General features: G+C 38.3%; 1 protein-coding gene across 13 annotated transcripts in view; it reads left to right on the plus strand.

Moving 5' to 3' along the window:
- Positions 1 to 18,181, plus strand: part of rbfox3a (RNA binding fox-1 homolog 3a) — a 436,944-nt gene that overhangs the window by 27,555 nt on the left and 391,208 nt on the right. For all 13 annotated transcript variants that reach the window (XR_015091657.1, XR_015091658.1, XM_086064234.1 and 10 more), the window contains exon 2: positions 14,814 to 14,906. The gene's annotated coding sequence lies outside the window, so the exon portion shown is untranslated. The remainder of the gene's footprint in view (positions 1 to 14,813; positions 14,907 to 18,181) is intronic.

An 18,181-nucleotide genomic window follows, 5' to 3' on the forward strand; every position in this document is an offset into this window, starting at 1 on the left:
TTACATGAACAGAGGAATACTTCAAAGTATCTGGTATCGCAACAACACACTCGGCACACCCTTCCATTAGCGGGTTTTTAGGTTACTGTACTGACAGACTAATGACAACTGTTAGTTATGATAAAGTTTCTTTAAAATAAAGGGCACATTATAATATATACCATTACATAACCACCAATCAATCACAATTGCATTCTTGACAGGCACCACCATTTAAAAATTACTAACCGGGACACTAATTTAGCTGAAAATCAAATATACCATAAATTTTCACCAGGAACTATATATAACAAATGTAATCGCAATCTGGTGACCAGCAGTTGTGTTATTGCTTTAGCTAATGCTAAATGCTATCTTGGTTGACAGTTCAACAGCGCTAAACAAATTCACTGCACTCACCAATATCCAACATTTACCTCGCACCGGTCCTGCATTGTAACATTGGGAATATGCCGCCAGAAAAGCTCAGCTTGCTTTGGGTTTAACCGGTGACCGCAGCATTAGGCTAGTTAGGACTACATTTCACATGAGTCTTAGACACGGAAGCAGGAAGTAGTTTTTCTTCAGGTATATTGAAAACACTTTCCTGCTAGCGATTTGATGCGTTTGAGAATGAGAACACAAACGTGAATGTGAAAGTAAATAGGAAGGAATTTAACAGTTAAATTCCTTTTTAACTAGTCTTGTTGTATGTTGTAATAAATTGCCAGTATGGGTTTGACAAATTTTGTCAACCACATTTGAAGTCATTGAATAGCAGCAGAATAAAGCCCGTAAATAAAATATTTTGCGCACATATGATAGTTTTTTTTCCCCACAACCATGTTGCATACAAGCTTTCAAGCTGACAAGCTAACCTTGTGCATATGTGTGTTGTTTGTAGCAAGGTTAAACCTGACTGAGCACCCTTGAGCTCAATGCCAGCTCAGAGGCAGCAAGCTAATAACTTCAATTATCTCAGGACTCGCCTGCAGGCCACTGCTGATAGGTGGTTGGCATTGCTTTATCTGCGTTGTATATAGACTTGGGGCTTGCAAGGAGCTAAAGCTAAACATCTGGCATCAGAGGACACACATTTGTGATTGCCTTTACCAATACAGCCACACACGTACAGTACACTTCGAAAGATATATTCATTTCCTTCCAGAAGAAAGCCTCGGCGACGTTTTAGCGCAAATAACTGCCAATTAACAGACAAAAACAGGAAGGTTATTAATATTGATATGTATTTCTAAAGCCCAAGAATGTCAGATTGTACAAATACGGAATGGTGACCAGACGTACGAACTTCATTGTTTGCATCAACCATTCAGAGTATTATCTCAGTATCGTGAATCGAATCGAATTACATTTCACAGCGATTGTTTTTTCTTGTGTGCTTTGCTTTCATATCATTGTTGATATTTTTGATAACTGGTTCTGATGATGCAGACCAATTCACATTCTTACAGATGAAATCTGCATTTAGAGCTTCTCCCACACTTATTTTATACTGATTGGTATCGCATGCCACACACTGTGGTATTTTCGTTGTAGAAGAAGAAAATAAGATGAAAAGTACGCAGCGGAAAAGTCCATTTGTTCAACTTACTGTATGTATGTGTGGCAACGCAAGATGGCCGTGCTGCATCATTCTGCAAATCCACCTCAGAGTCTGATCGTGGTCTTTTTTTTTTTAAGCTTTGAGCGAGGACAGCATGTTAGTGTTTACATTTTATTTTCCTAACTCAAGAGCTATGGTTGTACACGCGTTCGATCGGCTAGCATCGGGCTAGCGGGCCGCTTGAATGACGTATGCACGCTTCTCTCGCAAAGCACAGATCTATAGGAGTTCTGGATTAAGCGTGCGCATGCTAATGTGATGAGCGCAGGACATCCATACTATATGTGAGTCAGTGGATGAGCGGCACTCGCCGGAACAGCTTTTGGGGATCAAAACATGATTTGTCAAGCATACCAGAGCGCCGATAGTATGTTCTTTGCACATTGAGAAGTACCTGAACGCTCAAGGGAGATTTAAAACTTACTTACTTAAAACATTGGCCATGTGTAATTCAATCACACAGTTGTCAAACCCATAAAAGGGAATCTAACTGTCAAATTCCTTACTATTTACTTACCAAATTTTGTATTCTCCTTCGCATCTGCATCTTATTCGTGGGAAATGTAGTCACAATGCGTGAGGCAGCTTCGGGACATTGCAAGGATAATGGCTGGATAATGGTGAGTGCATTGATTTGTTGCTGTTGAACTGTTAACCAAGATAGCATTTAGCATTAGTGATTGCTTCCACACTCAATAATTAATATTTAATTAATTAACTAATTTGCTTCCCAAAATGTATGAATACGTTCTATTTTAAATATTACCATGCTCCCAAAGCTGTATTTATACGTTTGTTTTAATATTTATTTATGCTAAATCATAAAGAAGGCTTTGATGAAGCCTCAAAACTAAAGAGAATGCTTGAATGGTGGTTACTACAAAAACGGCCAGCAGGTGGCAGCAGAGTATAAGAGATCAACCAGGGCCACGTTGCAAAGAGCTATTTTCCCCTCCCCTAAACAGATTTGTGAATAATGACGAAACTTAGCTATATTCTAATGCTAATTGCTGCAAAACGGAGACAGATATACATTTAAATCAGTCCAAATCCAGTAAAACAGTCGGGGCGAAGGGAATTACTTCAGTGAAAATGGCTGGGAGTGAATAAGTAAATAATAACTAGAGCTGCCACTAACGAATCTTCATATAATTGATTAACCTATCAATTATTCCAGCAATTACTCTGGTAGTTGCCTCACTTCCGTTTTAGGACAGAAATATTTTTGTCAACCAATTTTGGTGGTCGACTTAGCTGATTTGTTTCACACTGGTCCTAATAATTTTTTTTGAGCAAATATGTTATTTCAGAAGTGTGTATCAAACTGGTAACCCTTAGCATTAATCAGCAGCCAACAATTAGCTCTCAGCTTAAAAAGGTTGGTGACCCCTGACCTAAAGGATTGGAAAACAAAATACACGCTATGCTAATTGACGCAACCTTCAAAGCACAAGCAGTAATTCTCCAACTGCACGCCCTTCACAGCACCTTCTTTTTCATGATTTTTTTTTTTAAAAGGCGCTTCCTCTGGGAAATTATAATAAATGTGGACGAATCAGAGGTCGATCAGCGGGGTGTGTTACCGTACAACCATGCAAGGTAGCTGTTAAGAGAACAGTGATGGAAGCTTCACTCCAATATCCGTCTTTTCATAATACACTTAGGTTTGCAAAAGTGTCGCTCCATTTTCAGAGGCATTTTGGAACATACTTAATATTCAACATTCAATAAACTTGAAGAGGGATAAAGTGTAAAACAAGTGAATTAGGTCTAGAAATTTGCATTAGTGGTAATGAAGCAAAAGGGGCAAACGATGTGTGAGAATGTGAAAGCGAAATTGTTTTGGGTTATGACGTAGTTGGGGAGACATTTTGGGAGAGAAAAACATGAGACGTTTTGCTATTTTCTCTTGGCCATAAAGCGACCACTGTGTGCCAAAAACCAGGCTTTGTACTTAAAAAGCAGAGAACGACTTGGAGAGCGAGAAAAAGAATGAAAGCCGGCGAAACAAAATGTATGCATCAGAAAAGTGTAACAACATGAGGCAGCCAAAGAGGCACCCTAGAAAACCAATCCGCGGGGTTTTGAAGACGTGGGGGGGAAAGGTGAAGGAGAACAAAGTTGGATGCGGAGGTTTGGTGAGTGGCAGATGGGACAGATCAGACGGAAAGAACGATGGGATGGGAGAGGAAGAGGACTCGGAGGGCCACGCAGAGGACAAAAAATAGAGGTCGAAGACTCTTGCTTTCACTTTCATTTCTCCCCTCTTTTGCTTCTAATCTCCTCACTTCCTCCTCCCATCATCTCCACTTCTCCTTGCATGAAATCTCTCTGCATATCCAAAGTCAGACCGCTGTCCCATCAGCAGGATTGGTAATAGTGGCCACTGCCATTCTAATGTTTAATTCATTGGCGTGGCGAGGACAACAGGAAACAAAGAAAAGGAGAAGTAGGGGGAGGAGAGAATAGATTACCATTTCTTTTCTTTTTTGTAGCTTTGTTTGAGCCAAGGGTAGATACAATGTGTAGGAGGAAAGGGAAAACAAAGAGGGTACAATTATATAGAGAAACACCATAAGTCTTGGTAGAAAAACGAGTGGAACGTTTGGTGATTATGGAGGTGTCTGCAGGGTGCCTCTTTGGAGTAATACTGACAGAAAGCTGAGTGCAGCAGTGTGTGCATGTGTGTGTTTGCGAGCAACAGTCCTGGCACTGTCCTGTTGCGCTCATGTTAATCGCAGCCTGATTAAATATCCTTTTACAAGAGCAGGATTAGGGCAAGTCCTATTAGGAATTTGTGCATGTGGCCATGTGTCAGTCAGAAATTAGCTTTTGTGTCATCCATTATTTAAAAAATAAAATTTATTTTTATATGTAATATTTTAATGGCTCTCTCACTTTTTTTTTTATTTTATTTTTATTTTTACTGTCGATAGCCTATAGCTTGAATGACGCTTAAAATTGACTTACAAACAAATGAACCTCCACATTATGCCACTGGCAATAATTTCACTTATTCATGATTGATGTCATGTCGCACACCTCTAATGAATTATATTTACTCAATATCTCATTCTCTATGCTTCTGTCACAGTTTAGATTTATTACTGCTAATATTTTTCATGTGTTACTGTTTGTTTGTCAGAGGTGGGTGTGTCAATGAATTTTGAGCGTCTGTCATTCGCTGATTGTCAACAGTCGGGACACCCTTCCGTCATCGTCATCCCTCAATACTTCAAGCTGAACCGCTTTGTCATTCCTCAGTGAAGTGAGGATCCGTCAATGTTTCCGTCATTCGTCAGGAAACGGATGCGTTAGTACTGTCCTATTTATTGATGATTACATTGACAAACGAAAGCCACTTCCGACAACACATAGTTCGTCAATTTTTCTAAATTCCTTTTAGGGTTGTCAAAAGTATCGATAATTTGAAAAGTTTTGATACTACTCCTGATGGTTTTTTTGTTGAGTTTTTCCTTGCCCTCTTGTGGTTCGATTAGGGGATGTCGTTGATATTTGTCAACTGCCGGCATGTGAAGCCCTTTGAGACTCTTGTGTGATTAAGGGCTATATAAATAAACTTGACTAGACTATTCGATAATAACGATACATGGTCGCGTTCCCGCAGCGCAGCCTACTCGACAGAAAGCCTCCGCAACCAGGAGAGCCCACACCCGCGACTTCGCTTGCTCTGCTACGTTACATGTGCTTTAAGTATGGCCAGTGAGGCGGCAGGAGGGCCAAACCAGTCAGGTTGGTTGACAAGAAAAGGCAAAAGGCCTTGTTGTTTTGTTATTAGCCATTAGCCGGCTACCGCGGTTATGCTTAGTGAATGTTCTTTTGTTATTAGCCATTAGCCGCGGGGGGTCACGGTTAGCTTTGCAAAAATGTAACCCCCGCACACTGTATGTCAGTGAAAACACTATGCAGCAGATGGTGCTAACAGCTGGAAAACATGTAAGAGAGGTGTATGTCTTGAAAAGGAGTCTGAATGAGAGGTGACCATGAATGGCAAGACATTTCCAGCGCATCATGAGGGATAACACTTCATTGGCCTCTGGGTTTAGATGGTATTTCCTGGGTCAGGTCAGAGATTTTCCTAAAGCATGAATTAATGTCATTAAATGACAAGTTTCAGACTAACTCAGCATTAAATTAAATTAACACAAAGTTGATGTGATAGCCCAGTACACGTCAGTGTAATTGATAGTGGCGTTGTATTTTTGTGTCTATTGTGCTGAGCTAATGGAAGTGAAACACAAACTTGTTTGCTTTTGTTGCAGGAAAGATGGCCCAAGAAGGCAGATTTACATAACAGCAGAGCTTTGGTTCATATGAGGTGGTTGTTCAAATGTGTTTCAGGACATGCACCCATTTTTAATAAGATGGGAAATTATACAAAGGAGGATGTGTCAAGATGCTACCAATAAACTGACAATGTTTATTAAACAAGCAAACTTGCTGCTGGTAATATTTAACCAATTATGCCTCAAATGAGAATTGAAAAAATAAACACAATACAACAAAGAGAAATTTGCATACACATGGGGATATTGTTTCATTTCATTTGGGTTTTGTTATCTTTTTCTCATGGTAAATAAGGAGGTGCAGGGGGGCCAGGGGGGGCCATTCCACAAACTATTTGCCAAAATGTCTGTTTTGTAAAAGACTTAATGTAGTGTGAAATTAAACCCCTCCTTAAAAAGCATCCTCTGCAGCATCAAAACAGCATGGTAGCCACTTGTGATGCTCAAGCTTGTCCACCCAAAATTAAACCTATCCATTTAGGACGGTTGGGAGGTGAAACGTGATTGATAACATTTGCATTTTGAAGAGAAAGACTGGTACTTTTACTTTCCGTATTTGCATATGGATTAGTCATGCATGCATTTTGTTTGATGATTTAAGAAAAGGGCTAACTTTTGTTTTGACACTCACTGTGAGATTAATTCAACAAAAGTTCCCTATACCAAAAGGAAAAGGCTTGGAGATGTTAAAATTAAACATAATAGTTGTAAAAGAATCTATATTATCTTTATATCATCTTTATACCTTGATACCATACCGATACCTGGTGTCAGTACTTTCCCATCCTTATAGGAAGCTATTACATCATACCAACAAGTGGTGTCATTCTTAATTATTATTTAAATTTACTAATTTTGCCAGACTATACAGGACTCACTGCACAAAATACCTCCACACTTTTAGCATGTTCAATGCTCGGGATGGGCGAGTACCGATTTGCGACGGTTATCGATACCGGTATCGGCCTCCGCTCTTGTGGCCATTTTTCGGTCAGAAACTAAAAGCTGAAATTATTATTTTGCATTTATTAGTTAACTCACGATTAATCATAATTTTGATATCTGTTCTAAATGTACAATATATATTTTTCTAGGTTTTCATACTCTTGTTAACAAAAGTGGATTTTTTTTTTTAAACTAAACCTATTCAATACATTGTGTAAATGAATTAGCAAAACTTTCCCATCCCCCATCCTCCGTGTGCCTGGAATTTTGTTGGCAAGAGAACATTGAGAGAGGCCTTCACTGTAAAATCCATTTGCCCAGTGAGCCAAAAGCTTAACTCTACCTGCTCCATTTCTGAGTGTGGGCAAGAGTATCCACTTGTGCTTTGCTCCTACAGGTAGAGGAATTGGTCAACCCCCTGTGGGACACCTCTCACTGGGTCAACAAAATGAGTCTAGATCTGTTGTGACCTTTGGGTCATCAATCTCTCCATGGAGCCCTTCTCCATTACTGCGTGCTAGTAAAAGGAGAGATGGCACACAGCAGTACTCCTTTATCATCCTCTTCCTCAATCTTTGTGTGCCTCTGACATGCACTGCAATCCCTTCTTCATCCCCTCGATGCTCTTCTCATAATACACACTCTACTCGAAGCTTGAAATCCAGCTCTCCACTTCTGATGCCCATCTCCACACATGCACACAAAACAGACAGCAGTTGCACGGAGAGTTAATGTTAAAGTTCAGCTTCACATGTCAAGTGGGCCAGAAGTGTGTATACGTGTAGTACATATGTTCTGGCATACTGAGGGCGTTGCTTAGGTCAGGGGTCAGTCAGTGTATCATTTCACAAGTTGTAGTTGACCACTCCTTCTGTCACTCACCACAGGAGATAAATAAGTGCCTATTGTGACTGGGAAAAAATGGTCTGCAGCCGGAATCCGATTGGGGCGTGTGTGTGTGTGTATGTAGTGTATATGTATGTGTGTCGAGGTTAGTGTCTGGGAACAGCTCAGCTTGGCCTTGCGTCAATGCGACTTAAGTGCAGCCATGCATAACCATCTGACAGCTACCCCTCCTCCTCCAGTTCATCCTGCACTCCTCTGCTCTCACTTGCCATCTCCCCCTCTGTCACATCCCAGTCGCTAACCCGCAGACGGCGACATCGACTCGCCGTATTTTTCGTGAAGTGTATTTGTGTGCGTTCATTTCAATGTTAATGTGAAATTTGCACAGGACAAGGAAAATGCTATTTTCAGCTTTCTTCCCAACTTGTGGTTAGGGAGATTCATTCTTATCAATCAATCAGGTATATGTTTTTTTAGCTATTCCTCCAGCTGCAATGCAATGAAAACGATACAAAGTAAAACATTTTTTAAATGTAAACTCTTTTCTTTTTTTTAAATATTGAAAATTGAAAATTTAAGATAAAACATTTTTTAACGTGCATTTTTTACAGCAAAATTAAGTACATTTTGTAATTGGAAAATCAACAGTATCAGTACATTTCTACTGTAAATGTAGAAAATGTTTTACCGTAATTTAACGAGTTTCGGCAACCACAGCTGCCAGTATTTTACCATGGAAATAGCATTTTTAAATTTTGAGATAAAACCTTGTTTTGTTTTTTTAATGTTCAAACTTTTTTAACATTAAAATCTTGAATTAAGTACATTTTATAATTGTAAAATCAACAGAGTCAATACTTTTTTTTACCATCAACGTAGAAATTGTTACCGTAATTTAACAGAATAAGATTCGGCAACCACAGCTGCCGGTATTTTACCGTAATTTTTTTTTCGTTGTTGTTTTTTTTTTTACAGTGATATAAGCAAACATGAAATTTAGTTTTAAAATGGAGACTATACACCCAAGCTTGATTACCTCCAGACCTGTTCAATCAATATATCACCTAAATAGAACCAGTCCGACAAAATGAGATTGGCCAAAAGATCTCAAAAAGCTGCAACAAAATGCCACGATCCAAAGAAATTCAAGAAGGAGAAGATGAGAAATAAAGTAATTGACATCTGTCAGCCTGGAAAAGGGTGATCAAGTTATTCTTAAAGCTTTTGGACTGCAGCGAATCATGATTAGAGCCATTATCCGTAATGGAGGTGAGTGGTGAACCTTTCCGGGAGTGACTATAGCTGACAGAAATTACCTCAAGAGCACAGAAATAACTCATCTAGGTGGTCACAAAGTAACCCAGGACAGTGTCAACATCATTTCTGGCCTCTCTTGCCTTAGTTAAGGTCGGTGATCAACTCAACAATGAGGAATAGACTGACCAAAAATAACTCTCCTTACTTTTGCAAAACATACCTAAATCAATCCAAAGAGTTTTGGAAAAATATTTTATTGACTAACAAAAGGAAAGTCAAGGTTTTTGGAAGGTATGTGTCTCATTACATATGGCGAAAATATAATGCAGCATTTCAGAGAAAAAAACCCCGCACACACATCATACCAACAGTCAAACATGGTGGTGGTAGTGTGATAGTCTGGGGCTGCTTTGTTACTTCAGGACCTGGATGACTGGTGGGACCATGAATTCTGCTCTTAATCAGAGAATTAGACTTTACACTGATCTGATCGGCTGGAACAGGATTCTGATAATAATGATCATTTCATGCAAAATTGGTGATCGGATGTAATGTCTTAATTTGCCCGATCGATCAATAATGCCATTGAAATAAGACATTGCATGCTATATTTAATTTTTATCAGCATTTTATAAAAATATTTTTTTTCTCATTTATTTCAACTGACGTCAATTATATGTAGGTTTTTACTATTCATAGGAATGGCGAATGGCGGCAGTTGACTGTAGAGTAAATGAAAACGTTTTTTAAATAGATATATTGCTCCATCTTCTGATTGAATCGATGATTGGTTATCGTTTTTTTTTCAAACTCTTTAATTGCTGATTGGTGAGCGGCCAGAAAACCTGATCGTGTAAAACCTATAGAATATCATGAGGGTGAAGGTTTGTCCATCAGTTTTTGACCTCAAGCTGAAGCGCACTTCGGTCCCACGTCACGACAGCAATCAAAAACACATCTGCAAGTCAACCTATGAATGACTTAAAAAACTAAATAAAGGTTCTGGAGTGGCCAAGTTGAAGTCCAGAATTGAATCTGATTGAAATTCTGTGGCATAACCTTGAAAAGGCCGTTCATTCTCAAAAACCCTCCATTGTGGCGGAATTACATCAACCCTACAAAGATGATGCAAAGATGACAATTCTCAGCTTTTCTGCAGTCAAAAATAATAAATTTAAGGACACTTGTTGACCTTCAACATGTTTTCAAGAAAGAAAAAAATGATAAGTTAAAAAAAATCTTCTGGGGTCAATTTGGTGTCAGCATGACATTAATTTTTGATGCTATCCCTCACACATCCCACTTTAAAGATTCCCAACGACTAATACAAGTAAAATAACCTGTTCCCTTGAGTTCTGCGTCCTGAAAATATTTATATATTTGTCTTGTCAGGTCTTGTTAGCAGTTATTAGAACAGAGAGCAATTGACATCTCCTGAAAGACATTCATTGTGAAATGTGAATTTCAGATGGCAGATACGTGTCCCTGACAGTGATCTCGCACAGCAGGAGCAGTGTTAAAACAGGAAATTCCCAAATGAAAACCTCTTACAATCACTCTACTTGCACTAACACACTGATGTGTCCGGACAGGCTCAAATTGTAACATTTATACTGTTGTCTGGAACAGAACGGGCACAACATAAAGTATTATTGCATTAATAATCACCCGCAGTTGTTGCACTTAAAACATCAATCAATTTCCAGTAGAGGTTTTAACACTCTCTGCTGTATTGTGCTTTTTTCTTTTTTTTTTCCAGGCTCATGCTGTGCTCCCCCTAAAGGAGCAAATGATGAACCTTCGCCAGCTCTCTTTCTCTTATTCTCACAATGATAAATTCAGACATAGCTTTACACAGTACAGTGAAAATCGATAAAAAATAATCTGCCATATAGTAGGGCCTGAAAGGCAAACCACAATATAATAGGGCTTCACTTAATTGTATAATGTGCATTGTTAGGACATCTTTTCGCTACAACTAATTCACCTGAAATCAAGACGACATCCTCTTTTTTGTTGTTGCAGTATTATATGCTTAGTGGCAATTTCTGACTCAGCATCTCATTCCAGTGTCCTGTAATGTCCATGTTCCCATATGGAAACCTTTATTTGTGAATTGCTGCTTGCTGTGTTCAGGGTAGGTCATCGAGATACTGGAGTTGAATGGCGCCAAAGGTGCGACCGATGCCTGAGTGTCCGGTTGGTGCTGTCAGCAGTAAATGATACAGGAACAATAGTTGGATAGCATCAGATTTAGTCTGCCTCAGATAGTGCAATCATACATTATAATTAAAAAAGTGCAGAGTGGGTTTCCTTATTTTTATTTCAAAAGATACAACTGTTTTTTTCCTTTTTCAATTATAATGATTTTTTCATTACAAAATGCCATCTTTTATTTTAGAATCTTGCTCTGTCAATGCAACCTACGTATGTTCTATTTGTGTACTGTATTAAGGTTATTAACGTGACAATAATTCACCTTGAGCCTTTAAAGTGCTGTAAAGCTTTGAGCAACTTAGAAGTTATTCAAATGTTTCTTTATTGCAATTTTATAATTATGAGTCAACAGGCATATTGTGTCAGATACGGAGGACCAAAACTGCCCCCCAAAAAAGAAATACAATAAAATAAAAAAATAAAAATTAAATAATAATAATGCATAAATTCATAAATAAATAAATAAATAGGGCGGCACAGTGGTACACTAAATATCACGCCTCACAGTTCTGAGGCATGTTCTCTTCGTGCCTGTGCAGGTTTTCTCTGGGTATTCTGGTTTCCTCCCACGTTTCCCCAAAAACTTGCATGGTAGACCGATCCTCATGTAGTTTTGTATTTATTATTCTTTTAATCTTTATTTTTTTTTAAATTTTTGCATTCATTTTGACTTTTATTTATCTATGTATATATTTATATTTAATATTAAAAAAATATATATTTTTTTCATTTCCATCCATCCATCCATTTTCTAAACCGCTTATTCCTCACAAGGGTCGCGGAGGATGCTGGAGCCTATCCCAGCTGGTTTTGGGCAGTAAGTGGGGTACACCCTGAACTGGTTGGCAGCCAAGCGCAGGGCACACAGAGACGAACAACCATCCGCACTCACAATCACGCCTCGACACAATTTGTTTTTCATTTCCATTTATATTAATTGTTTGTATTAAAATTTTTAATATGTTTTATATCCCTTTTTAGTTTCACTTTTATTTATTTGTATTTTTTTATTTGGGCAGTTTTGCTCCTCCTGACTTAATTCAAGCACTAAGATAAAAACGCAAGACAATTTGGGAATAGCCCTCATTTCTATGGGTGCACAATAAAGGGAGCTTGGAGAGTGAGCTGTAATGGATGTCTTTTGGAAAAGTCAGAGAATTTCAGTGTGCTGGGCTTGTTTCCTTCTGGCTGGCGAGGGGCTTTGTTTCAAAACGGTCCTCTCAAGCTGCACAACACAGCAGTAGTTGAAATGGAAGCCAAATTCAAGTCGGCATTCTCTTCATCCCCTAGCTAATTACCTGCAGAGCGACCGTATGCTTATTAACTCTCCGCCTTTAAAAAGTTTATCCCAACGCTTAGAAGTCAATCATAAAGCAAGTCCGCTCAGAGCCCGTATGATGTATTTTGGATTTAAAAAAACATGGTAATATTTCACAGGGTGGAATGCGGAACCCTGACAATGTGGTTATCTGGTGTAAAATTAGCTGAAATGGTAAATTCACACGTAAACAAAGCAAGTGTGAGATGTGATGATGCTGCATTTGACAGCCATGAATAATTCCATGCGTGTTGTCTCATTCTTTTCTATGGCTCGGTGGGAGATTGCTGAATATTGTATTTCTGACCAGACCTTTATCGAGACACAATTCATCTTTTCGCACAAACACTTTTTCAGAGTTGTTTGCTGTGTAAGTTATACACGCTATTTGCTGGACACAATTATTCCTGCAACATAAAAGAGCAAATGACATTTAAAGGAAATTCCTGTCCTTCTCTGTGAAGGCCACACACTAAACCCCATGACAAGATTTATTTATCCTAATGAAAAACGTCTCCTCAAGGGACCTTTGCGAATGACCCTCTAACCTTACAAAATGTCCCGACAACAGTGTTAAACTTATCTTTTCCGTCTATGAAAGAGGAAGCATAGAAACGCCATTTTATAATTAATTTTGTGTAATTGTCCTATAGTCATTTGCACAATTGTTAAAATATGTCCCTTTAGTGATAGAGGCTAAAGGAATTAGGATTAGTTCCTTCATTTAATTGTTCCTATATTTCAGTGGCAGCAGTGGCGGCAGGCAGGCTGAGGTAATTTATTTCTTGCTTAGGATGAGAGGTGGTCCCCAGCCAAGACTGCCAAGGGACGGGCGGTTAATTGCAGTAGATTGCCTTATCTTCTTGTAATTATGCCTGTCTCTTTGGAGTTTCTGGCTCCAAACGGCCAATCGATACAATCAGACCACAGACAAGGTAGAGATGTGGGACCCAGGCCGGACTTTGGGTCTTTTGAAGTCATTGGCGATCACAAGCACTCTTTAAATACAATATCAAAGTTTACTTTGTTTACTTCAGATGATCCTATATTGCTAATGTGTCTCTATTCAGTGGTTCTTAACCTTGCTATAAGTACTAAACCCCTCCAGTTTCCTATCCCCCTCGCAACAAAATCACCTATTTGTGGTTTGTTATTCAATTAACCACTCACCTATTTGCTGTTTGTGGTCTTTGTGAAAAACCTTAACATGCCACAAGTTGGCGCCAAAACAAAATCAAACATAAAAGTAATGTATTGGCGCCATCTTGTGCCAGATATAGGTAATTAGCTGCGGGGTTCAAGTTGTCTGCCCCAGTGTTTTGTCACAAACAGTGCTCCCTTCATGACCTACACTTTTTATAAACAAATCATGCTGTCTTTAAAAAAAGAAAAAAACAAATGCGGTGCTTTGAAAACTGTAACAGTCTTCATGCATTGTGTCAAGTGTGTAGGGTAAGTGGGAAATGATCACATTGTGGAGGTCGCACAAGCGGTCACGTTCTTCTGTCTGAGTCTCCGTGGGGTTAGTGGTAAATAGTAAACGTGTGCATACACACTTTCAGACATGACAGAGTCTCAATATATTTCAATGATAGGGACAAAGTAGCGGGGGAAGAAAGAAAGGTGGAGGATCAATTGCAGTGTTGTCTACTAATGATGAGTTTGTTGCCAACTAATTTCCAGGGGATGTTCCTCCTATAAGTGGTTCAATTTGTTTCTACAATTTGCTAAATGATGTTGCGGTTGCGTGATGATGTTATTGCATAATTACATATAGCAGAACATTCGCTAGATTACACAGTGTCATTACTCCAATTGACTGGCCATCTGTACAGCAATAACAGCAATATTTAGATTAGTTTGTATATCACATTTTTATTTGTATTTTTTCCACTTCTTTCTGTCTAATTTTGATAGAGATGCTAGTTCATGTAAATTCTGTTTAAGATTCCAGACATGCTGCGATTGCCTGTGAGTGACTTACATATTGAGACGAGCCTTACTATTACTGATATATCGCACAATTCTTACTTGCTGTGTGTTTTTCTGACTGTATTTGGGCTTCTTTGAAGGGAAAAGGTGGATATTTTAGCATTTGCCAGTTTTTAAAGTTGTTAATTTTAACAGCCAGCTAGTAGCTACGTTAGCTAGCTTTGTGTTGCATTTGACAGCTTTTAGAAGCTCATTTTATTTTATTTTTCTATTCTTGGACTACAGAGAAAAGAAAATGTATTTTACATTATGCAGAATGTTCTCATTTTTGTAAATGTTTACATTTTGTTTTGTTAAACTTCCTGTCCTTCTCCTTTTATTTATATAGGCCCAGCGACAAGGACAAAGCACCGATCTTTCATGACAGTGACCCACCAGACGACTCAACCTGTTCACATTTCCGCAATCATCTCTCCTGCAGGTAATTGACTTCCAGTCAGATTTGCCTCACTCTTAACACTTCCATAGCTTCATTCCGAGAATGGAGTGAATGCCCCTTTGAAGTGGCTACCGGTTTGGTTATAAAAGCCTTTGGCACCCCTGTGCTGATTGAGAATCAGGCTGTGTCAGAGTCAAACTGGCAGGTGGAGACTGGAGTTGCATCAGGATCTGCCTTTATCACCGGGCCCTCTTCAAAGAGAAGATAGGGTTTGTGATAATGAGAGGGTAGCTTGAAGGAGAGGGGGAAAGAGAAGAGCTCGGGCTGTTGCGGAGCATTGTAATTGTGACAGGAGCAGCTGCCTTCTCTCCCGGGGTTCCAGGACTTTGCAGTGACACCATCCAGCAGACAGTAATTAATCGAACAATTCTTTCTGTCTAAGGTGATACAAAGGGGCTGAAGACAGACAGTGAGGGGCAAAAAGGAGAGAAGTAGACATACAGTACTTAGCAATAAAAGACCCAGCGGACTTGCTAAAATGTGTCAGATATTCCCACACAGCTAGATCAACTTTTTTTTTTAAATGCAAATTTTGTTTATTATAAACCCTTATCTTGTGAGGCTCGACTTGACTTGAAACGACAGCATTATAAAGGAACATTAAAATGTATACTGTACCACTACTACTGTAATGCATGTATATACACATGAATAAATCCCACATCTGTCAATTAGACAAAGCTATAAAGCACCCCTGGGTTTTCAATCAATCAATTCTAAAGCAATGCACTCTATGACCTCTATTAGATATGCAGTGGACTCTCACATGCCAACATTAAATCATCACATATCAATATAAGACTCCACAAATAGATCAGGCTTTGTCCTACCCCAGGTTAAAAATATATCATTAGTGTGATTTCTAGTCACTTCTTCAAATTTAATAAGCGAGTAAATTTTTTTTTTTAAAGATGGCTGGAGCAGTTGAAGTCAAGCCAATTAGTACTGTATTTGACATCAGTCTTCAACTCATCTGTAACTAAACTTTGAGGGGTGAACATGGAAAATAATTTTAAATGCTTGTGGTAGATGAGGTTAAAATGTTGTTTCTATGAATTTGTATTGTCTGAACATCTTTTTATCATTTTTCTTACAGCTTATAGAGATCACTTTGAGAGGACTGTATGCGTGGACTGTATCTTTAATTTTGTACAACAGAAACAGATGAAATGTCCCACAATATTGTTGTGGGAATAGAATAAAAGCGCAAGACTGAAATAATTATTCAGAGAAAAGGAGTTTAATGTTTGGGCTTGAGCTGGTAGCATATATTATTTATATATATATATATATATATATATATATATATATATATATATATATATATATATATATATATATATATATATATATATATATATTTTTTTTATAATAACTTTCTGATCAATGCATGTAACTAGATGGTATTGCTAAATTATGAGATCTTATAACCAAACCATATCATATTTTATTTTATTTTATGGAAGCATCACATGTACCTCAGTAATTCAGGTCAGAGTGTAAATCACACGCATTTGACATTCACTATGAGTTACTCTTGGGGGCACAATGCTGTAATGCACTAGTGTGAATGTGTGTGTTTGTGTCCGTGTACATTCCTGGCCCCGATCATGTGGGTGTATCCGCAGTGCTGGCCTCGTTAAGCGGAGAGCAATAATTGATGTCAACAGGGTGGCCTCTTCTTACTGTGTCAACATTAATCACCGGCCCTGGTTGCCGCCACCTCTCACTGTTCCGCTTAACATTCATAACGCTATGCCAGAGTCGGATAGATCTGAGCCATAAACACACACACACACACACATTAGAAACAGACTCTCCGGCTTTGCTTCTAAGTTGTATTTTATTGATTTTGTACCTTTCATGTTTACATGTATTTGTAGCCCACCCGGGAGAGATACAGACAGCACGTGTCTGTTTGTGCATAACTTACAATAGGTCACAGTTTTATTACTTCCTATGTTATGTCTACCGCATAATTAAAATCTAGAGCGCAAAATGCTGTCCAACTTCAAAATAAACCTTACATTAACCAAATAATATGGACATCAATGCCTTGGTATACTTTTTATTTTGAAGTTGTTCACTTTGTTTGGGGTGTTTATATTGCCGTCACAAACTGTTGCTACGGACGCCAACAACACAATGTCGTCCTGAAATTACCTTCTCTTGCCAATTAAGGATGCTAAAAAAATACTCATGTGGCCATTGTATTGTAAAGCATTTTTTTGTCAGCGTTTAGCGGTGGCTACTAGTGTTAGCGGCTAGCAGTGCTCACGGCTAGCAACGCTCAAGTGCTGCGAGAACCGTCTGATTACTTTTCAACGGCAGTAGACGTGAATGACTCTGCACAAGTTGATACTAACAGTTGCAGTTCCTACTGGTCATATTTTAACCAGGCGTACTGAAATGTGCTGTTTTAGCCAGCAAACTACTGACATTCTCTACTTCAATAAAAGTACAATTATTTGTGTAAAAACAACTTAAAAGTACTCACTCAAATAATTACTCAAGTAAAAGTAAAAAAGTACAGTACTTGCCGCATAGAAGTAATAATTATTTTTACTGTGTTTTTCCTCCTACATTAATTTGAACGATAAATAAAATGTATCCTCTGTTGTAGCAGCACGCATTGCTCTCATATTAACGGGTTGTTCTAATCTTGCCAATTGGTAGTGGGCAAGTTGATCCAAATATCAATATCATCGATACCAAGTCACTATTGATATTGGATCGATACTGGCACTATAATATTGAAATAGTCGTTTTGTTTTAGTTGGGCTTTTTTATGCACTGCTGCAGTTTGGTCAAACAGATAACTTGCTCCCGATCTCCCTCATCCCCTCCTGTGTTTCGATCGTGTGCCATCACATGACTTAGTATCTCAACTTTGTAGTAGATTGCTTGAACACATACACTATTGTACTTGAAACATGATTTGTTTTGTATATTTTATGTTTTAACAGCTTATTTAGCTTTAAAAAAAATCCACAAAAAAAGTGCATTAAAGGCAGATTTTTTAGGTTATTTTTTATATGTAGTTTCTAAACAGAAATTTATTTTCCTATGATCGCTTTGTGTACTTTGTTTAAGAAAGTAAACACAATATATTGTTATGGTATGGTTTTCTGGGGGAAAAACATTGATAAAGTATTTTCTATTTATCAATAAACTTTGCACTAATTTTGTCCTTTGTTTGAAAAGGAAGCAATACAAAAACACTTAAAGTTAGAAAATTCAAAGATAGAGCTAGCCTA

Source organism: Leptonotus elevatus, chromosome 20 (genome assembly GCF_054856555.1).
Source record: "Leptonotus elevatus isolate MCC_2025b chromosome 20, RoL_Lele_1.0, whole genome shotgun sequence".
NCBI classification, from domain to species: Eukaryota; Metazoa; Chordata; class Actinopteri; order Syngnathiformes; family Syngnathidae; genus Leptonotus; species Leptonotus elevatus.